The sequence below is a fragment of the Nicotiana attenuata genome, unplaced genomic scaffold, assembly GCF_001879085.1.
Source record: "Nicotiana attenuata strain UT unplaced genomic scaffold, NIATTr2, whole genome shotgun sequence".
NCBI lineage: Eukaryota > Viridiplantae > Streptophyta > Magnoliopsida > Solanales > Solanaceae > Nicotiana > Nicotiana attenuata.
Window position 1 is genome coordinate 341,912 of NW_017671076.1, and position 8,062 is coordinate 349,973.

Sequence of the window (8,062 nt, forward strand, 5' to 3'; positions counted from 1 at the left end):
TCTACCGGAATACCACATCCGTAGTCCCTTATAAATACTCAGTACTGGGGAATCTACTGGGTGCAATCCCGTAGTTCCAATGTAAAAGTGCAGGGGGATCTCCCAGAATACAAATCCGTAGTCCCAAAGTAAAAATACAGGGGAGCTCCCGGGATACTGTCCCGTAGTCCCAAAGTAAATACACAACAGCAACAAGAAACTCAATTCAATCAATTTCACACCAAGGTAAAGCAGGTATTCCTAACCTAGCATGCTGCACATAATTCAAGTAGGGCAGTAGAACAAATAAGCAGTTAAATCAATTAGACATGCTTCCCTAAGCTAACAACAGGCTTAACTTGCAAGTAATGTAAACAGGAGGGGAAAACACAATTCTAAGTACTTAATGGAAATCGGATTTTTCAACAATTAGCACAAGAACGCACTCGTCACCTTACGTACAAGGCATTTCAATTAACAAATATACCAATCCTAAGGGGAAGGTCCCCCACACAAGGTTAGGCAAGCCACTTACCTCGAACCAGCTCAAATCAACCCGAAACCACGTTCTTGCCACGAGTAATCAACTCCAAATGGCCCAAATCTATTCAATTCAATTGCATAATATAAATAATACTTCAAGTAACTAATTCCACAAATAAATTGTAAGCTAATGCGCGAAATTAGGTAAAATGACCAAAATGCCCCTCGGGCCCACGCCTCGGAATTGGGTAAAATTTATATTTTCAGAATCCTCATACTCTCACGAGTTCATTCATACCAAAATTATCCAAACCTAAGGTCAAATTCCCCATCAAAATTCGAATTCTAGGTCTAAGAACCTTCTTCCCATTTTTCTAAATTTTCATCTCCAAATTTGAATTTAAATGATAAAACTAAGATAGGATTAATGGAATATAACTAGAAAGGAACAAGGAATCGTTACCCAATGATCTTCTCTTCAAAAACCTCACAAAATCGCCTAAGCCCGAGCTCCAAATTTGATTTTTCAATTTGAACAAAACCCTCGATTCTGCCCCTTTTCTGCCCAGTAAAACCGCATCTGCGGTCTAGGGACCGCACCTGCGATCTCGCTTCTGTGGAGCCAAGGTCGCACCTGCGACTTCTCACTTAAGTCCGTTTTCCGCTTCTGCGACACACTTTCCGCACCTGCGGTATCGCAGGTGCGTTGACTTTCTCGCACCTGCGGCTCCTGGAGCTGGGCCAAAATATCGCTTCTGAGGTTGAAATGCCGCTTCTGCGGCTCCGCACCTGCGGGACCCAAACTGCAGGTGTGGTTATGACAGGTACCAGTAGCTAAGCTGCAACTCCAAACTCCCAAAATCCTTCCGTCAACCATCCGAAATTATCCCGAGGCCCCCGGGACCACTGCCCGAACTTATACCAATCCTTAAAACACCTAAAACAACATCGAAACACCAATTTAACATCGAATTCAAGCCTAAGAACTTAAAAAAACTGAAAATTTACGCTTTCGATAAAAAATTCTATCAAACCTCGTCCGAATGACCTAAAATTTTGCACACACATCACATTCAACTCTACGGAACTACTCCAACTTCCGGAATTCCATTCCGACCCTCGGATCAAAATCTCACTATCGAACCGGAAACTTCAAAAATCCAACCTTCGGCATTTCAAGACTAAATTAGCTACGTACCTCCAAAACACAATCCGAACACGCCCCTAAGCCTGAAATCACCCAATGGAGCTAACGGAACCATTGGAATTCCGTTCTGAGGCCGTCTTCACACTGTTCCGACTACGGTCAAATATCCAAAACTTAAGCTCTCATTTAGGGACTAAGTGTCCCAAAACTCTCCGAAACTCAAAACCGAACATCCTGGCAATTCAAAATAGCAGAAATAAATACGGGAAAGCAGTTAATAGGGGATGGGGGCATAAATTCTAAAAACGACCGGCCGGGTCGTTACATGCCTTGTCAGAGCTTACGAATTGTTCATCAATTGCCTTCATGCAAGCTTTGACCTTATCGCTATTCAGGATAGACCCCTAATGCTTTGGCTTATGTGAGCTTTTATAAGCATTAAACTTAAGAGATTAGATTGCTCCCACCGCTCATAATTAGCCTTGCCAGCTGGCGTACTTGATTCCGTGGGAATAGGTAGTTCATCCACACGGAGTGCCAGGTCTAGATCCGAGCACCCTAAAGTGAGAAGGACTTTCTCCTTCCATTCAGCATAATTGTCACCAGAAAGCATTGAAATTCGAGCATTCTCATTAAAAATAGCGGTAGGAAAAGTGGTAAAGACTGTAAAACAAGGATAAACATACTTAAGCTATGAAGTACAATCCATCAAAAGTGAATCGCGAAAAATACCGATTCATAATAAATTCTAGACCTTCCTGTGGGCAGAGGTTTAACCCAGGCACATAATTTACTAACTTTATTAGACTAGTAAACCAAAATACATAAAAATTTATCCATACCTGTGGGCATAAGATAATTTTAACTTAAAGGCTTACTATCTCATTCCAATTAATCTCACCAAAATGGTTACCTCCCTGTAGGGTCGGGTTACCATTTAATAAGATAACTGGACTAAATAGATGTCATTATAACCTTTAATCACTAAACATTATGTGATTAATAAATTCAATTTCTTTTATATTAAGTATTCAAGATGATGTGGCCACTCCTAAATACATCACATAAAAGAAAACTCAAAATGACATCTTAGAATAATTAACTTTAGCAATCAACTTAAACAAATGTTGCCTGACTTGATATAAGCATAACGCTATACAAATGGTTATTTCTTATAATTAATTCACACATCACGAACTTAAATAACTATAAATGAACAGTTAGTCAAATTCCTTTATTCCAAAACACTTGAATTTCTTATGAATAGTGCCTAGATTGTTAGTCCAAAATAACGAACAAAGACTCCAAATTTGAAACAGAGACTCCAAAATTTTGATGAGGAAGTAAAGAACAAAGGTCACGAAACTTCAGAACCATGTGACTTTTTTAAACATATATATAGAAAAACTAAGCATGGTCATGAGAGCAACCTTGTAAGAATAAACTTTGACTAGGATATTTTCACTTCTAAGAAGTAAAGTAGATCCAAATAATACAAAATAACAGTTTGTTTAAAAGTTTTACCAATTGCTTGTTAATTCTAGTCAATGCAAGAATACCAAACTCACATATTACAAACAATAATTTAAGACCTTTTATATATATATATCGGCTACAAATATTTAGGTCCAACAAGTATTCAAAATATTGAAACTCAAGAATAGAAAAGGACAACACCGACTAACTACAGTTACTTCACAATGCACTCTCAAATACACACAGTGTGCCATGGATCCAAGTCTTAATTTAAAACTTCAAACCTTTCAGAGACGACATACTGCAAAGACAAAACCGTAAAATTTCTCCATGGAATTGAGAAATTTCATGTTACAGGAACATGGTAAATTACAATCATCATCAATAGACACTGAACAACATGGGTAAAGTATGCTCTGATACCCCATGTTGAAATTCGAATATATTCACAGAGCCTACGCAACGGAATATTAATAGGAAGGTACCTTCAGCCATGGTTGTTCAAGTAATGTGGGGAATTGCCTTGGAGGAACTTTGACAGAAAACCTAGAGCCTTCTAGCCCGAGCCTATCATAGGATGCCAGACTGATAGAGTCACATGCGTATTTATAGGTAGGCTAGGGACTCTAAGGCAAATACTTTAGCCCTAGGAACTTCTCCATAAATTATAATTACCCTAGGGACTCCTAATATATGGTAATTTCTTTCCATCAAAGAAACTACCATATATGCATAACTACAGAATGTTATCTGATATATTATTTCCTTTGGGAGATAAGGTAAATAATTTATTACCTTATATGTGGGCCACACTAGAAGTCTCTAGAAGAGACAGTAATTTCTAACACACTTAGCACATGATTTGTTCTTCTACCAGCAATTCTTCATTCATTAATGATTTTAAAATTATTGGCATTTTGTGAGAAGTCCCAAGTATAAGCTTATAGCCTAACTAATATGTCCAAGTTGTTGCCTACCAAAGTGAAGAGAAGAATTTTTCACCAATTTAAGGCCCCGAATCTATATGAGACAGGCATCAGCACATGGCTTTGCCTTTATTCATTAGTGGCAAAACTTTAGCTGCAACTCAAAGCCTATCTACAGCCTCTTGTATAAATATAATCCTTTTCCTTTGAGCCTTTTCATCATCAAGAGCGAACATTTTTTTTATCCAGCTATCAAAAGACTCTAAATTTCTAGTTTATGATAATGATCAGTGCTAAGAAACTTATCAAGATGGCCAGGAGATGGCAAAAGTTCGCGGCCAAGCAGAGGAAGAGGATTTCATTTTCAAGAAATGGTAATGATGCAGAAGTTGTAGTAAATCTTCATCCTCTATCGCCAAAAAAGGCCATTTTGTAGTTTATACAATTGATCAAAGGCGCTTCGTAATTCCCCTGGCTTATCTTGAAAATGAGGTCATTAGGCAACTTTCAAACATGTCTGAAGAAGAGTTCGGGCTACCAAGTGGTGGACCTATTACATTACCCTGTGATTCAGAATTCATGGACTACATCGTTTTACTAATCAAGAAAGGCATAGCTGCTGCAGATCTTCACAAAGCATTGCTCCTTTCAATTACTTCATGTTGTTGTTCAACCTATTATTTGCACCAAGAAGGCGGAAACCGGCAACTCCTTATTTATTGAGCCATGACATCATATTTTGTAAATGATAGCTCGAAATAGATTGTATAGCAGTTGAAAAATAGGTAGAAAGCTTGTATTATTACAGATGGAGAGCTTTATAGCATTCATTTTCTTGAAATAGTCCTAAATTACGAGTTTAAGTTCTATGCACCAAAAGCGTAAAACTTAAATGATAGTTGCAAGTAATTCTATTTAATAGCACTGATTGGCAATCTAGAATAAATGGTAAATAATTAACCTGCTTTAACATATTAAATTGTACAAATTATGTAAAAAATTTATTACATTGTTAGTATATATAACTTATCATATTTTGTAAATGATAGCTCGAAATAGATTGATAGAAGTTGAAACATAGGTAGAAAGCTTGTATTATTACAGATGAAGTGCTTTATAGCATTCATTTTCTTTAAATAGTCCTAAATTATGAGTTTAAGTTCTATGCACCAAAAGCATAAAACTTAAAAGATAGTTGCAAGTAATTCTTTTTAATAGCACTGATTTATAATCTAGAATAAATGGTAAGTAACATGCTTTAACATATTAAATTATACAAATTGTGTAAAATTTTTATTACATTGTTAGTATATATAACTTAAATCTTAAAATCATATAGTAGGCAATATCTTATTGCATTGGAAATAGTGGCTAATTTTAAATTTGATGAAATCCAATTAGTGGACATAGACTTTTTTTTCTTCTTCATTCATTCTTCCTTTTTTAGGACATAACTCCATAAAAAATAAGGAAAACTTTACACACCGCCATGTATAATAACACTAATAAAAAAAATCAAAACAAAATATGTCACTTTCTTAAAACTAAGAGAGGAGACATAACACTTGAAAAAAAAAAGATCATAAATTAACAAAATTACCTAAAACTAAGCTTAACGGTAGGAAAATTTCTAAACGTGCAACCAAAAAAACATAATAAAACACTTACTACTATTAAATCTTCGAAAAATAATCGACTTGATTGAATGGTCCTCCTTTTCCGTCACTATACACAATGCATAAATCAATTGTCACACCCAAACCATGGCCTAGCCGTAACACGATACTTGGTGCCTGACTACATGTGACCGAGCGAACCAATTGCTGGCTGAATCAACATGTGATATCATAACATACTGAATGCGAAAGATAAACTAACATATGTTGATATACTGAAATTCTGAATAATAATAAATCAAAGTGCAAAAACACTAATACAATTCTGAAACATATTTGTAGCCAATATGGCTTAAAACGAAAAGCCTGCGATTCTGTCTAACTATTACTCTAGTCTATGAATCCTCAAATGAAGTACTTAAAATACTGATTATCTGTAAACAGTGAAAGACTGCAAAGTAAGATAATGTCCCGAAAGAATTGGGGTTCACCAAATAGCTGGTACGAGAATCCTACCGCTCTGAATCGTCAACCTGTATCATTACCTGCATCGTGAAATGCAGGCCTCGGGCAGAAGGAACATCAGTACATTTGAATAGCACTGGTATATAAAGCAACTGAAAGAAAGAACTGTAAATGCCGAAGCTGAAACTAAACTGATACTCCCTCCATTTTAATTTAGATGAGGTAGTTTGACTCGGCACGGAGTTTAATAAAAAGAAGAAGACTTTTAAAACTTGTGGTTTTAAAAGTTTAAGGGGTCAAAGCTTTGTGGGGCCATGACATTTGTGTGGTTATAAAAGCTTCTCATTAAGGTAAAATGGGTAAAATGAAGAGTTTAAAGTTAAATTATTTCCAAATTTAGAAATATGTTATTTATTTTAGAACAGACTAAAAAGGAAAGTACCTTATCTAATTTGAAACGTAGGGAGTAACTGATAACTGATAATCAAACTGAACAAAGGAAGTAAGGATATGAATACTCCCTCCTCTGAATGATGAACCACCTGTTTATCTGAATAAATAAACTGCTGCCTAAGGCCCAATATATATGTGCACAAGTTGCGGCCTCGGGCCCAAGTATACGTATACATAACTGTAGCCTCAAGCCCAACGATGCATAAAGCATAAAATGCGGCCTCAGGCCCAAATACAGGTGTTCAACAACCAGGGATTTAAAAACAGGAATTGAGAATCATTTTGTAATACATGATACTGAACCATACCGAGTTACATGATACTTGTATGCTGAATAGAACTAGACTGAGACATGTATGAACTGATTATGAAAACTGGAACTTCAACTGTTTATGATATGTTGAGTAATCTAGACTGAGATTCATGTGCATCAAACACAAGTCTATATTGATTACGCACTAAGCTCACAACGTTCATAATGAAAGTCATGAACGAATTATGAAGTTAGAGAATAGAAGTTCTGCAACTATTCAAGGAATTAAACTTAACTATATTTCGGAGGCAATTAGTAACGTTGTAGAAGGAACGTAGTGTAGGGAGAATCATTAACATTCCCAAATATAGAGAGTTCGCCTCATATACCTTAACTTCCTACTATTGAGCATAATACAACGTTTTTCAACCCTTTTAACTTTAATCTATAGCAATACAAGTCAAAGGTGTAACGACCTGGTTGGTCGTTTTGAGAGTTATAGCCATGTTCCCCCATTTCCTACTTCTTTTGTGTTCTACAGCTATATTATAATATACCAGGTTAGTTGGTTTGGGTCCGGAGTAGTTTCGGAGGGAATTGAGACACATAGTCTCTTAATTGAAAGCTTAAGATGGAAAAGTTGACCGGATGTAGACTTATGTGTAAAAGACTTCAGATTTGAATTTTGATGGTTTTGTTAGCTCTGTTAGGTGATTTTGGACTTAGGAGTGCGTCCGGAATGTGATTTGGAGGTCTGTGGTAGAATTAGGCTTGAATTGGCGAAAGTTAGAATTTTGGCAATTTTGACCGGCAGTGGAAATTTTGATATCAGGGTCGGATTGGATTTTTGGAAGTTGGAGTAGGTTCTTGGTGTCATTTCTGACTTGTGTGCAAAATTTGAGGTCATTGGGATGTGCTTTGGTAGGTTTCAACGTCATTTGTGGAATTCGAAAATTTCTAAGTTCATTAGGCTTGAATCCTTGTGTAATTCGTATTTGTGGTGTTGTTGAAGGTGATTTGAAGATTCGACTAAGTTTGTATAATGTTATGGAACGTTTTGGTATGTTTGATTGAGGTCACAAGGGCCTCGGGTCACTTTCGGGTGGTTAACGGATCATTTTTGGTTTTGGTGAGACAGCTGATGTGTGCTGCGGCATTTTTCTGGTTTTCTCATACGCGTTCGCGAGAGGGGCCTCGGATTCGCGAAAAGTTTCTGAGTTGTAACGATCCGGCCGTTCGTTTTAAGAATTAACGCCCGATCCTC

The 8,062-nt window shown here is 36.6% G+C and overlaps 1 pseudogene; it reads left to right on the forward strand.

The window, feature by feature from the left end:
- The first annotated feature begins 4,294 nt into the window (after window positions 1–4,294).
- LOC109205724 lies at window positions 4,295–4,734 on the forward strand (annotated as a pseudogene).
- The last annotated feature ends 3,328 nt before the right edge of the window (window positions 4,735–8,062 follow it).